The following is a 15,918-nucleotide window of genomic DNA, read 5'->3' as shown; positions in this document are numbered from 1 at the left end:
GCCGCGGGCCGCTCACAGCCCCACGGGGGGCGGCGGCGGGGCTGACACCGCGCACACACCGCCCTGCCAGAGGCGCCTCAGCAAATCATACCCCTCTCGCAGGCATTCATCAAACTGTCTCACGGAAGGAGGAGGGAGGGGAAAAAAAAGTCAAACACACAAGATGCTGTGGGGCTTGGCTCTCCACCCCCCGCGCCCCCTCCTGCTGTACGCTCCCAAGCCAAGTTTAGCAGGAAAGGGCTGGTCCTAGACCACGGTAATAACAAGCAGTCGAGAAGTGATTCGTTGCCCTGCTGGAAAGGGAGTTCATCCACGACCTTCTCCTCGGTGACAGACCACAGTTATAGATCCTCCTGTGATCCCGGGAGCACGGCGAGACAAGAGCAGATAACGAGCGAAGTGCGGCGAGAGCGGGAGGGGCGGGGAGGGGTGTTATTCTGCTCCCTGTGGTCTCCCGGATACCGTGGCTTTGCTGCGGCAAAGGCACCTGATGGAAGAGATGGGAACTGCTCAGTCCTTCCAGGTGAGGCCAGTTCAGCAGCTCCTGGGCTTGCTGCAGGAAAGGGAGCAACTTTCCTCCTCTCCCGGAGCCCTCCGAGGCACAGCACCTCGGGAAGGGTTGGCGCCTCTTTCCCCGATCCCACCGCTGCACCTGAGCTGTCGGTGCTGGTGCCGAACAGCCCGGCCCTCGGCTCCCTGGCGGCGGCGCTCCTCCGGCGCGGAGGGGAGCGGGAGAATGGAGGCGACACGCCGGGCTCCTTCCCTCGCACCCCGAGTCTTTCCGCTTGAACAATGGGCCAGCACCGCCGCTCGCAGGCCGGCCGGCTCTCCTCCCCGCCGCAAGGTGCCTGCCGCCGACCGCCGAAAGTGCTCCCCGAGCGCGGCCGCCGGCCGAACGAGCCGCCGGCACCTCGCCGAGAGCTCCCCACGCGGCCGCCCGGCGCCCCCCGCGCTGCGCGCCGCGGCGCCCCTCGCCCGCTCCCACGGAGCCGGGTGCGCCCCCCGCGCCGCCCTATATAGGGCCGGCCTGGCCGCGCCCCCCCGGCCCCGCCCGCGGCGCCCCGCGCCCGCTCACTGGCTGCGCCGCCGCCCGCCCCGGCCCGCCCGGCGCGGCCCCGGCGCGGCCCCGGCACCGCCGCCGCGGGCGGGGGGTGCGCGGCGGCGCCGGCGATGGGTGAAAGTTGGGGGAGCGCGGCGGCGGGGGAGGCGGGGGAGGCGGGTTCCCCCAGCCCGGCCGGGGAGCGCCTCTCCGCTCCCCGCCGCACGGAGCGTGGAGTTGCTACGCGGAGTTTGCCACGCTGCCCTGGCCTGCGCGTGTCAGGCGCTCCACGAGGGAGAAGGGAGGGGAGGGAGCGGGACCAGGGTCCTGCTGGAGAGGGAGGGGGCGGAAACGCCACTGGCTGCACTTGGAAATGTCTTGGGAGTCTCGACGAGGGTCCTCTTGTCTGGGAAAGAGGACAAGGATTGTAGTGGCATGTTCTTTGGTTGCAAATTTAGCGTGAATCACACCAGGATCTCTCATAGGTTACTTTCGAAAATCAAATAAAAGGGGCAAACGTTATTCCATACATTAAAATATGTCGAGTAGCAACGTTAACACTTCTCCTTTAAAAAACATCTTCCATTTAAAAAAAAAAAAATTGTATTCTTAATACATACACTGTTTCTAATAAAATTTCCCAGCGTGTTGTTTATTATCAGCACAACTGCTGCAATCCTAGGAAAATACTATGTGCATCTTAACATTTTAACTCATTTTGCTCTTCCTTGCTTGTGAATTCAGTTCCATGCGATTTATAACAGCTCTTGAGACTCCAGTAATAGGTGAAAGTGATTTGTCTTTCATTAGAAAGACAAACCCCAGCAGGGATGACTAAGCCTTCAGCAAGGTGTAGTTTGGAAATGCCCAAGGGAGTCTATCGTTTCTTCCATATGGCTGGGTCCAGCTGAGTCTCTTCATCCCTGGGGTCTCTGCTGCACAATCCCTGCAAGAGGCTTACTGTGTCTTTTTGCCCGTTACCAAGAGGACAAATTCTGTTCTCAGAAATGCTATTCTAGAGCTGAGTTAATCTGCTGAAGTGGAAGCCAACAAAGTTACTCCTGGCTTCTCTTAGTGTAGAATGTGAGCCCAAAGGAAAATTGCTAAAGGTGCACATGCCTATAAATGCTTTATAGTTTTTGATCCATTTGTTGAGACAGCACTCAGTAAATATGATTATTGCACTGTTTTCAAATGCTGATAATGGCATCTTTCCTCTTACAGAGATGCAGATACTCCAGTTTTTACACTGATGAAGGAAAAAGAATTCAGTGAGTGTAAGGGGAGTGCATCAGCTTCTGTGTATAAATGCTTTTTATTCTTTTCTCCCTTTTGGTTGTTTTAAGTCTTTACAAAGGATTTCAAAAAGAATTTGCAAATTTCTAGTAAGCAGCAGAAAATTTTAAAAAACGCTTATTCTAACATAGTGCTTTTATACCTCTACTAAAATCCTTTAAAAATATAACTCGAGGCAGGCAAAAACCAGAAGATAGAAATGTTAACCATTCCACACTTTTCATTATTTGTTTCAAGTACCATCAATGTGCTTAGTGCTGCAGAAGACAGAAAGAGAAGAAACAGCGAATCTTTTTAATGTAGTAATTCTCAGAAAATCTAAATCAATTTTTAGAGCATTAAATATTGCTGAACTACTTTATGCAGACCTGATTCAAAATCTAAATTGGTCTTAATTTAATATACTTTGTTTTCAAAGAGAAGCATTCTAAGTATAAACAAGATAATATTTTTATTCCTTTTTAGAGGGGGGAGTTCATTGATTTTCAACATGTCCACCTTTGAAACATACCTTTCAGTCATTCAGATTGATTTTCTTGAGTGTCTTGCCTGCCAGCATATTGAAACTCTCCCTTTGTGATCTAAACACTTCCATGGGAGAGCTCCCAATGTCTGGATTTGTCTGAAGACGAGGCCTGTCAGACACACTCTACTATCATTGCTGGAATATGAACCTGCAGAGTGCCCTGTGGTTGCAGAATTAACTGTCAACCGCTTCCATAATTTGGAGGGAAAATATTTCCATAGAGGAAGAAGCTGGGGAAAAAAAAAGAACTACATAACATATTAAAAGAAAAAGAGTTAGAAACATTCATCAGTGGAAGAGCAAAAATATTACTGCAGCCATTTCAGAAAATACTGACAGTTTTCTCTGCTCTGGATTTCTTTGTACAACATTCCACTCTTTGAAAGGTAATCTAAGGGGATACTCAAAAAGCTAAGAAGATCAGAACTATTAGCATAAGGAGATCAAAGTCAATAATAATAGGTAACATCTTCAGAACAGGATCCAGACATCAAAAAAGAAAAAGCTGCTACTCCCAGCTGAGGTTGGTAACAGTGACTGTGGCTGCGCACAAAGCTCCGTGCTCTGCAGATACATCTGACTGAGCTCGACGAGCGTAATCAGCTCTGTGAACATCACTGTAGCTTTACAAGGTGCCTGAAAGATACTGAACCAAATGACTCATCAATTTGTAAATACCTGGAGGTCAATAAGGTGAGAGAAAAATGGCCAACAGAGGTTTATCAAGAAAAAACATTACAAACTAATCTGTTTTCCTTCTTTGACAATGTAACTAGCTTCTGGGTAAGGGGAAAGTATGATAGATGGTGATATTAACAGGCCATTTGCCACCATGCACATTAACATTCTCCTAAGCAATCTGCTTAAATATAGTCAAAATCTAATTGCTGGAACGTGGACACTTAACTGGGTAAAAAAATTCCAAAGCCTATATATCCAGTGTATGGTCAATCTGAGATCCAAAGAAAGTACACTCTTTTAAAAAGCTGTTAAGACTGTTAAGAAACTGTTAAGAATTATTCCATTAGTGATTGAAAATTAAGTATAACTATTAACAGATGATAGCAGAATGGAAAGGGATACAAGGAGCTTGCAAAGCAGAATGACAATTCAAAATGATTTTGATAAAACTGGAAAAAGTGTAATTAGTACATCTTAAGGAAGATGTGAACATTACATTCAGAAAAGAATTTCAAATGCATAAAAGCAAAATGACCAGCTGGGCAGCAGTACTCCTGAGGTGGATATGGAGATGAAAACATATCATCATAAACTTATGATAAAGGAGATTCCATTACAGAAAAGCAGATATCATTCTGATGAGGCATATATTGCATAAGGAAGGTAAGCATTCTTAATTTCCTACTGATTACTAAAATTTAATGTAAGCTTTTGTCAGCTTTCATGAGTAGGATAAAGCGTTCAGTTTTGGACATAATTCCTAAAATATGCTGTAAATATACCAGAGACAATTCAAGGAAAAATACAAAGAGTATAAATTTAAGCAAACATGAACTGTGAAAAGAAGTTTGAAAAAAAGTGAAGTTTCCTATTTTAAAAACAAACAAGCAAAATACTTCAGACCAAATAAACAACAGAGGCAAAGACATGATAATACTTTCCCAAATTAAAAGGTTTCTGTAAGAAGAAAAATGTTCAGTTAATATTCACAACCAGTAAAGGGCTTAATTTTCAGGAAGGAAGATTTATAGATCAGGAAAGCTGGTAGTAAATAACAGTCTGTAAAGCAAAGAATGATAATGGTATTTTTTTCATTGTCCCTAAGACAAATTTTTACTGAAACTTTTAAAAGAGATTCAGCGCATACTAAACAAGAATTATCCAGATGTGCTGTATTTAGTGTCTGAGTGAGGACATTATATAATTGTCTTTTCACATTCTTTTTAGCTGTGATTTTTCATGAGCATGAAAGAAGTAGCAGTATTAATAACTGTTGAAATGTACATCTGGCTCTGTGTATTACTGTGCTTGGAAGTGAAGTGATACAACAAAGATATTCTCTCAATCCCCTGGCTTTTCATTTTTATGTCTATATGATGTATGAAAGCAGAGGCAAAAATATAAAATTTTTTAAAACTGTCAAATAGATAATTTTGTCGATCAAGCTAATGTGAAGTTCATTCATTATTTACCTGTAAGCAAGTGGAGATCTTCAGGAACAAGGAATGCAGAGATGATGCTAGCACTCAAATAAGAAGAGAAGGGGAATATTGTGCTATGATAGGTGCAAAAAAGTCATGAGTAGAACACAAAAATAATGTAGGATAGAAAAAGGATGCTGGAGAAAAGAAAACATATGCAGTGAGAATAAAAACTTGAACTTGCAGCAAAAGAATGGGGTAACTATGTATTGTTTTGCTAAATAAACATGAAGAAAACCCCCATGCTTTTCTGTAACTCTCTATTGAAACAGAAACAGAGGGATAGGTGTAATCCACTGGAAGCCCTGTTTAAATATTATTTAAATAATATTTTGCTTCTATTGCTTCCAAACATTTTTTTTTTACAGTCTCTTTGATGAATTTGAGCTTGTATTTTCCAAGATTTAAATGTGTTGGTATTTCACAGCCTAAAGAGCAACTTGGACATTATAAGTGTACCTACACAATATTTTCGTTCATGAGATTTTATTTAGTTGCTAGCAATCTTCTTTAGTTGTTATCTAGCCAAATTTAGAACCAAAGTGACTCCAAATTAAATACAGGATTAAAGAAAACTCAAGGTGGCAGGGAGGGGGTACAGGACCATGTCTGTGTTTGTAGAACTTCTCCAAGGCAGCTAAGGATCAAACTTCATGACTTCTCTGAAACAGCACCCATAATAAACATTACAACTGGTAGTAAATATTTCAGAAATGTATCCTTAATCTAAAGCTGAGAGACCTAAGGTTTATCCAATATCAAAGGGAAACTATCAAATTTTTAAGATCATGGATTTCACACATGTAAAACCTTTAGGCTCCTGTGAAGCTATCTAGAGTCTCAGAATGCTTTACCATAAATCACGATTGGAAATTTATTTGAAAATTTTCCTGAGTTTTAGGAACTTAAAATGTAAACCTTGAAGCCCTCCACTATCATTCTAATGGAATAGGGTGTATTTATTAATTTCTCAAAGAAGTATAATTTCAAGTACTTTGTGCAGATCTGTTGTATAGCAAGAATGTCTTTAGAATTTACCCCTTCAGAGGAAACATTTACAATACCTCATGACTTGGTCTAGAAAAATCTGGGAAGGAAAGAAATGGAAGTGTTGGGGCCAGGTGAAGGCAGTCATATCACAAGACTTGGACTATGCACACTTCTTTTTTCAGGTTCTGTTTGCTTCACTTGTGCTTAGATTACATGGCAGCATGTCATTATTTCAAGATAGCTAGGCTAAATTTGCTTAGAAAATGAAGGAGTTATATGAAAGGCTGTCCAACCAGCATCTGATGACTACTACATAAATGGATAAATCTACCTCTATTAAGAAGATAAATTTCCAAATAATATTTGGAAATTTTAAAAAATGGAATACTGAAATGGGATAGGGAGAATGGAAGAAATGCTGCTGCAGAGAAAAAAAAAAAAACAGAAAACATTGCCAATCCTTTCCCCAAGTTCTTATGCAACAAATAAATAAATTAATTTTATTATTTATCTGAAACCCAGATTTAAGTGATTATTTATTGTGGTGCATCTTCACCTAGCAGTAAGTCCCATAATTTGTGCTAGTAAAGTCTGTAACCCTTAGCAGTGACCTCTCAGGTGCTATCAAATGCAGAAAATGTGATAGCTGTTGTATGTTCAATACTCCTATGACATAGATTAATGAACACAATATATTACTTACCTTGCATGTGATGACACAGGGGACCTCATCCACCTAATGCAGTTTAAAAACTTTCATTAAGAATTATTATTTCAATGAAAAAATTATCTGTAATAATTTAAGTGGAATTTGTATTTGAGAATCCAAATCCCAGTTTAGAGTGTGCAAATTCTTAGACTTCATTCTACTTTAGTTAAAAGGGATTATTCAAATTATTGAGCCTGACATTTTGCATGGGGCAGACCACTGCAGCTGATATTTCTGCACGAAGACTGGTAATCTGTGCTAAACAAATAGCATCCTTGCAGGGTGAAGGATCTAGTCTCTTACTATGGAAAGTAACCAGTAAAACTCAGTCTTTAAATGAGTTGGGTTTGGCTTTGTTTTGGCTTTTTGCAAACAGAAAACTGATTTTTACAGCAAGCAGAGTCATGCTACTTTATCCTCATTTGTTTCAGTGTTAATGTCTAGACTTTAAATTAAATTGCTATTTTCCTTCCCTGGGGATTACCACCCTGATATAGTTATAAACAGACAACACATCCTTTCTCACAGCATTCGTTTCGTCAGGCTTCCTCTGTTCTAACTGAATCTGAGGGTAAAATGGCTTTTCTTCTTGAGATTAACTTTTGCCTGTTCCAACAATGCAACTCACAACTTGTTTTCACTGTCATCTAGCAGCAGAGGTAGAATACTTATTCCTGGCACAAGGGAATAAGCTGCAACTATTTGTTTAGGTATATGGTAGTCTGTTTTGCTTTGGGTTTTTTTAATCTTTTCATAATGACTGTTCCAAGTCTTTCTGAGCTTCTCCTCACAGTAGTGTAGAAACATATCTTCCCCAAAGTAATTGAAAAGAGTTTCTCCAGGTTCACCACATCGTTGACTAAAGGTTTTTTTTCTTTCCTTTCAGGATGTATAACAATCAAATGGATGGATATGTTAATAGTAAAAAGGATGTTTTTCTGCAAGTTCAAATAAGATGAATATTTCTCTTAAAAAAAAAAAAAAGTGGAAAATATTTTTAACCAGCAAGGACAGACTTTGTGTTATTCCTTTTTGCCTCTCTGTAAGGGAAAGCTGGTCTGTTTGCTGATCACCCTTCTGTTGGCCCTACCAGACCTGCTCTTCTGTCTGGCCTCTCTGAAGACTCAACCAAAAAAAAGGAAACTAAAACCCACACCATAACTCAAAGTCCACTGGACATTTCAGAGGTGAAGGTTTGGTTTCAGGGGTGAGTTCATTTTGGAGAAAGGGAGGCTTGTAAAATGTCACAGTTGAGTACTGAGTTCTCTCAAACTTTTCTGGCAATTATCCTTGAAGAAGTTGTTATAACCTGATTTTGTCTAACCATATAAAAACTTACTAGAACATGATATTTTCCTTATGTACGTAATCTTTGTTTTGTTCCTTTATCACCACAAAGGATGGCATAAAGTACTTAAATTATATCTGATTAGGATTGAAATTTTGTCAATTCTAGAGAGAACATTGCTAAACTTTTGTTTTCTCTTATTACTTAAAATTGTTATGGTGAGGACATACTTCTGGAAACAAGTTTCTTTCCATAGATAACAAAATAAATTTTCTATAGAAATAAAATTTAGCTATAAAAGCTGGTATGTATTTTCAGCTGGATGTATTCTATTCAGAAACAAATTTTAACTCCTCAGTCACAGCCTGAATGAAGTTTAAAAAGGGCAAGTGCTGCATTCTGCACCTGGGATAAGGTGGTGCTGGGTGTAGGTTGAGACTGGGGAATGAGATGCTGGAAAGCAGTGCCAGGAAAGGGACCTGGTCGATGGAAAGTTGAACCTGAGCCAGCACTGCCCTGGCAGCCAGCAGGGCCAGCCCTGTCCTGGGGGCATCAGGCACAGCATGGCCAGTGGGCAAGGGAGGGATTGTCCTGCTCTGCTCTGAGCTGGGGCAGCCTCATCTCGAGTGCTGGGGTAGTTCTGGGCACTGCAATAAAAGATATTAAACTATTAGAGAGCATCCAAAGGACAGCAATGAGGGTGATGAAGGGTCTAAAGGGGAAGCTCTTTGAGGAGCAGCTAAGGTCACTTGGCTTGCTCAGCCTGGGCAAGAGGAGACAGAGGTGAGACTTCACTGCAGTTACAGATTTCTCATGAAGGAAGAGGAGGGGCAGACACTGATCTCTTCTCTGTGATGACCAGTGATAGGACCCAAGTGAATGGCCTGAAGCTGTGTCAGGGGAGATACAGGTTACATAACAAGAGAAGATTTAGGTTACATCAGGAGAAGGTTTTTATCAGAAGAAGTGCCCAGAAGGTTGTTGGGCACTGGAACAGACTCTCCAGGGTAGTGGTCATAGCACCAAGCTTGTCAAAGAAGTATTTGGACAACGCTCTCATGCACATGGTGTGATTCTTGGGGTGTTCTGTTCAGGGCCAGGAGCTGATCTTCGATGATCCTTGTGGGTGCCTTTCAACTCAAATATTCTGGGACTCTGTGATTTTGTTGCCATTTATCTAGGAAGAACATGAAATATATTCCTGCTCATGTTGGTGACTCAGTGTTCTCACCAAAATATTTTTGCCTCTCCCCCTCTCATTGTTTCTGTGTATGTGGCACTTCGCTCTGTTCTCTAAAAGCACAACATGCAAGCAACAGGGAATCAGAAAAATCAAAAAACAAAGAGCTCACACTGACCCAAATTTTCATGTGAAATATCTGCTCCAGTTTTGGTATAATCAATGAATGCAAAATTAATTAGTCATGTAAATCCAGTCTCCAGATTCCTGAGGCATCTATAAGCAGAACCTTTGGATACCTGGGAGAAATATGTAAAGTGAACTTTTACTATGTTATTGGTGAGAGCTTTTTACAATCACCTAGGGTGCTAGTCAGAAATGGATAAAGATCTTCAGAACTATGAAAATGATTGTCCCTGAAAACTTTGTGGTTCTAGTACAGCTTTAAACTAGTATTCTGAAGAAAGAAATATTCCTGAATGCAATGGGAGCAAATTTAATTGTGAAACAATTCCTAAACAACCATGTGGCTATTTAGCTGGTTTAGAATGGTTTTCAATTTTACAAAGTAAGGATAGAAAAAAAAAATGGTCATAGAATATAATTTTAGATTGAATTATCAATTTCCAAATATTTAAATGAAGAGACACAAAACCAACTGGTTTTGCTTTTCTCAATTAAGGGCAAAATATTTATATAAATGAAATAAAGAGAGAGGAAGGACTGAGGTTCCAGTGAGAGTGAGGTGAAACTGAAGTTCTACTAAATATTCTTGAGAAAAAGACCAAGTTGTCTATACTAGTACGTAAAGGTTAGCACAGGTATGAAAACAGACAGGTGCACAAAAGAATTTAAGATATAAGAAAAAGGACCAGAATGATTGTGGAACCACAATTCAATGTGCAGGGAAAAAAAAAGAAACAACAAATAGATAAGAAAGATTCAATGATACATTGAGAAAGGTAATTTGAAAAAACTCTTAAGCTCCTTGACTGAACAATATTGCCTGCCTATCTCTGTATGTTAACTTCTAGGAGTAACTTGCAGATGTACCTAAAGAATACTGAGTTTGCCAAAGAGGATTACAAGTAGTTTTGTCAATGTAGGATATAATAATGAATATTATTTCATCCACTTGAGGCGGCAATATTTTATTTAGGTTTGGGTGTTTTGTTTGTTGGGTTTAGGGATTTTTTTAGGTAAGAATGGAGGGTTCAAACATAGGTTTTAAACATGGAAGGATTGAAACACTTCATGTTTCAAAGGCTAAGATAATTGCATAACTCTAAACATAGGAATACTTTTGTAGAAATCTAGATTTTATACCTTTTTTTTTTTTTCCTGAAAATATAGACAAATCTGGTTCCTCTCATGTAGGATTAGAGATCATGTATTAATTTCGCTCATCATTTGAAATACTCCAGTGTTCTGATAATGTGATCATGGTATAATTTCACTCATCATTTGAAATACTCCAGTGTTCTGATAACATGGGCACTTCTCATCAGAATTTAGTTATGCAAAACAATGTGTCTCATCTGAAATATATCACTTCCACCAGCCCAGTGGGCCTGGTACTAAGGCAGAATACTAATTCAATTCTGAGTAAGAGGCTCCTCTTTTGGCTCTCCTGCTAACATTCAGAGAATCATAAATATACATAACTTCATATAAAGTACAAAAGAGGAGTTCCATCACTTGGAAAGAAATACTTCCATTTTCTCTTTATAAGTGTATAAAATTTAACAATCAAAACCAAGTACAGCTTAACCACACAGCTTGTTTGCAAAGAAATTCCTGTTGCCAGTGCAGAACACTTTTTGCCACATCAGAGAAATTCCTAGCTCTCCATTCAACACTATGTTGAGGAATGAAAAGAACTTAACATCTACATTTGAAGCAGGAAGAAAGTTTTATGAAATGCAAGACATTATTTACTGTATATATACAGCAAATTAAATTCTGTAAAATATTTGCTCCTTAATACCATTTTTAACTATTTCTATAAATGCTGACTTTTCCAGAACTAATCTTTTAGTATCTACAGAACAAATAATGCCTTTGATCAGGATGGAGCTTATTAGAACAAGAATAAGACAGAGTTGGGAAATTATTTTCAAGCTGCCAAGAGTCCTGAGTTATTTTAACCTGGAAACAGTATTTTATCACTCACTCTCATTTTGCAGCCTGAGTTGCACTAAATAATTTCCTCAAGTTAATAAATGGTGAATTTATATGTCAGTCTTCACCTTGATCCTTCTCTCAGTGCAGTAACTGCTGCTCTTGCAGGAGCTTGCTGGTTTGTTGTGGTTTCTCTATCCTACTGTGGGATTTATGTATTTAAACATGCTGGTTTCTTGTATTATTAAATTTTCTCATTGGGACAATATTATTGTACAGGAGTGTTGATTTAAAGAGAAGCTTTTCTGAGCAGAAAAATTCACTGTCAGTAGCCAGCAGAAGGTGGAACAAAATATTCAACACTTTATAGTAAATTGAAAGCAATACTTTGATATTCTATCTAGCCCAGAAATCCTAAGTGGAACCCATGAATTATAGATCACCAGCACAGAGGTTAACAGCTGGAAAACAAACATACCTGCAATCAGTAGATTCTGAATCATCACAGTTTTGTTTGTTTGAATCATAGGAAAAACTCCAGTGCCTGTGTTTCTTCAAAGTATATGCATTGTGATAACAAAAGCAAAGAGATTCTCCTCAGGACTCCACTTATTTCAGTACTGAAGATCAGTGGTATTAAGCCAATAACAGTATTTTTCTTTTCCCATGTTTTTTGTCATGTGGTCAGTGTTTTTTTCTCAGTCTCTGTGTTGTTTTTGTGTGTACAGACTGAAATGAAAATGGTGAATTTTGTCCTGAGTTTTTGCATGCTGTTTGTCATCCTAAGATCTAACACAGTTCTCCAATATTTACAACTATATGAGGAGCTATTATTTAATCACCATTCTTTATGCACTAAGAAATTAGGGTATGAAGTTTTCACTACATCTTTGGTGCCCAACCTGAGGTGCCTATGACTTGAGGCTTTAGTCATTATTACACAACTTGTGCTCCACTTTGTCTATACTTTATTACGGTCCCACACAACTCATCAGCCTCCTTTCTATTCAGAGATTCAAAATTGCAGTAGACAAGATTTGCATCAATTCAGTGTTGTCTGAGGGATAAACCTCCCCCATTTTTAAAAATATTTATCACGTCTGATTCCCATCCAGATTCAGACAGAGGATATATACTCTTGGCATGGCTCTGATAAGGACAACTCCAAGACTGAAATTCAAGATGATTCTTCAAATCATGGATGGCAAATTTTTTCAATAGAGATCCACTCTTACTGCCCCTCATCCTCCCAAAAAACCAAATCAAACCAAAACCTAAAAAGAAAACAAAGAAAGAAACAAAAATAAACAACAAAATAAGCAAATCCCCAAACAACCAACATGCTCTTCATCTGCTAATCATGGAATCCATCTAAATCTCATTCCTATGGAAAATCAATGTACCTCATTCTCTTTTCATCCACTCATGTTTTGCTTTTACAAGCTGTCCTGGCAGACCACTGTTGATACAGCTAAGGAGGAAAAAAGGCATCAAATTTCTGAAGAGAAGTAAGTCATTAAACTTCAGGTGAAAGAGGATATGGTGTAAAACAGATCATTGTTTTTGCTTATAAATATAAATTATGCATTTCCCTGTAGTTCCAAAAACAATGACATTAAATCCTCAGCTGCCAGGGCTGATAACTAAGGAGTGATATTAGAAGGACAGAAAAACAAAAATAAGAGCTAAATACCAGAAGAAGATAAGGAAGAGAGAGCAAAGATGTAGCTGGAAGAGGAGATGGAAAAATATTTTTAATAGACTTTCCAGAAGAAAAATCATAGTAACTCCTTGCTCAGCTCAAGAAGTGACTAACATGAAAGAAGAAAAAGCTTATCCAAGTGTTGCAAGGTTTTAGGAAATGCATAGAAATTACTGCTCTTGTCCATTAGTTCTCTTTTGCCTGTTCCAGTTATCCTTCATACTGCCCATTTCAAACCAATCAAAGTCACTGGACCATTTAAGCAAGTGTTTAAGTTAATTTTTATTCCTCATTTAATAAAGATTACACAAGATTGCATAAATATTATGCAACATACTTCTATTTCCCGTAATTCAGTGTAGTTCTTATCTTCTTGGTTTAAGAGGAGTGTTTCAGAGTTATAACATAGAAGGATGTCAATTCTTGGCCTTATTGAGGTCAGTGGTAAAACTCTCATCATTCATGGAAAGAGAATTTCTTCAGAGTACTTAGCCTAATTTCTAGCTGTTGAAATTCATGTGCATTTCAGATATTTCACTAGCAGATAAATCTATAAAACAGTTTTGTAGTAGTAAGTTTTTCACACTCCAAATCTTTATTTTAAATGAAAACTTTGTAAGAAGCTACATTAAAGCCATAAAGTAAAATAAAATTAAATGACAAATTACTTGTAAAAATAAATACTAAAACATGGAAAAATGCTAAAATATTTTAATAATTTAGAAACCTCACAGAGGCTACAGCATATTTTTTCAGCCAAAATATTTTTAAAACTGGCAGCCTAGAAGAACCCTGGAACACCCATGTGGAAACATGTTTTTAATTTTGGAGTAAATAGTTTTTCCTCATACACAGAAGTACTTTCTTGAAATAGCATAAGATGGCTCAAAATAGTGAGGAAGCTAAGCATTTTTGTTGTGCAGTTAGACATTAAATATACGTAGTTAGAATCAAAGTTATTTCTAAGCTACATCTGAAAAGTCTAGAAAAATAGATATTTTAGAAAGCAAAGCTTATAAACTCAGGTCTCTGTTATTGCAGTCATTAGTAGGTTAGTTTTCCAAGTACCATTCTTCTGATCATTGTGTTTGGGCACCCAGAGGTGTGAACCTGCTGACAGGGGCCTTCAGATGCCATGATTACACACTCACAGACAGTAAAACATGGAAACTTGTCAGTGTTCTGTGTTGCCAGGGATGTCACAGAAGCCTCAGATCATGACAAAGGAGGTTTTTCTCAAAGTGCAAAAAGAATCTGTAGAAGAATGGTTATTTTAATTGAAAGTTATAAACTGTTCCTAATCTGTGTTGTTCTTCTGCAATGTAGCTAACATTAGGACTGCCAGTGTAGCTAACATTAGCAGTGACTTTCAACACTTTGTCTGTATACTGTGGTTGAAGAGGACAAATTAGAAGTCTTAAAGAAGAAAGTTTTTTTCCAAAAATAAAATCCAGTACCAGAACGAGCAAAGCTAGTGAGTCTAGCAAGCCTGTTGTTTTTTTATCTTCAAACACATTAAAGATAAGCACCTATTTCACTCACTTTTCCTGTCATTAACCTTTTGTGCTCTGCACCTCTTGGGTATGAAAGTCTTCTCACAGCCCAAATACTGGCATTTTCTGTCCCTGCAATGGGCAGAACAAATCAGTGGATAACATCTACTGTATCACCAAGCAATAATATCAGTCACTGAATCTTACTTTTCATCTTCAAATGATCTGATAGCTATACCAGGCTTTTCCTAGAGGTCAAATGATACATTTCTAATTTTTAATGGTTTTTTTTTCTGCTCAATTGCATGTGAGATACTGTCGGCTTACATGATAAGAATATTTGATCACAAGCTTCCCAACTACAACCTAGAAAACATTAAGAGAAGGCTAACAGTAGCAATTAAGAGTATGAAAAAATGTACATGAAGTATGGTGAAAAGATTGCCGATACATGGAAAATAATGTGTAAAATTTTTGTAATAAAATAGGAGAAAAATAATGAATAGTGGAAAAAAAAGGCATGCTGTGAGGTTCTTTTCTAGCAAAGGAATATAGCATATTCAAGTAAAGATTGGAAATCAATCAAAAGAACTAATTTTTTATAGTACATAATTATTCACCAGCACTGTTAGCATCAGGAAGTTCCAAGAGGTGGACACTGGAGAGACAAGAGGGTTGGAGAGCTGCTGCTGGAGGAAGCAGGAGGTCCTGGAGGGACTGGTCCAGGGTCAGCTTCCAGGAAGATCCATTTGCACCATGAGCTCGCAAGTCAACTGCAAAGCAGCCCAGTATTGACCAGAGCTGGGCACAGGCAGCAGTGGCAGCCATGCCTCTGCTGAGCTGTGACCATCAGCAGGTTCAACAGAAGATTTCACCACAGCAGTAGAAAATGCAAAATAAAAATAGTTTTCTCCCATGATGTACTATATAAACACTGGCCAACAAGAAGAAATTCTGATGATCATTATTGGATTTTGCTTCGTCATAAAAATTTGAAACGGTCTTTTTCATCTACTGTGTTTTTATATACTTATGTTGAGTTGTCCTTTGAATGCTACTATTTTTTGAACATTTTCAGTTTCAGAATACTTTACTAACATGAAAAATACTATAATTGTTGCTGAAAATAAACCTGTATTTACCTCGTAGTTTTGCTTTCATTTATGATCTCTATATTTGCCTCTGACATTCTGAATATCTTCATGGCATAAATTAGCAATATAATTGTAAAAACTGAAAGCTGCTCTGGAGCTTTTCAGAGGAGATCACATTTACTTTACAGTTGCTTGTTAATTGCTTTAGTGCCTAAGGATGTACAACATATGTCCTGCAAAGAGACACCCATATGGTTGTACAGTGTATGTCCTGGCACTCTGTTGCCACAGACTAGCAAACAGACTTCTGTTTAAAAT

General features: G+C 38.9%; 1 long non-coding RNA gene across 1 annotated transcript; it reads left to right on the top strand.

Annotated features, from left to right (window-relative positions):
* Positions 1-425: 425 nt before the first annotated feature.
* On the top strand, positions 426-15,654 carry LOC146767549 (uncharacterized). The gene is made up of 2 exons (XR_014955077.1): positions 426-523; positions 2,264-15,654. It is a non-coding gene; the product is annotated as an uncharacterized LOC146767549 (long non-coding RNA).
* Positions 15,655-15,918: the final 264 nt, after the last annotated feature.

Source organism: Lonchura striata, chromosome 4, assembly GCF_050655825.1.
Source record: "Lonchura striata isolate lonStrDom1 chromosome 4, ASM5065582v1, whole genome shotgun sequence".
In the NCBI taxonomy this organism is placed as follows: domain Eukaryota; kingdom Metazoa; phylum Chordata; class Aves; order Passeriformes; family Estrildidae; genus Lonchura; species Lonchura striata.
Note: the sequence above shows the minus strand (reverse complement) of the source record. Positions and strands in the feature narration are given on the sequence as shown.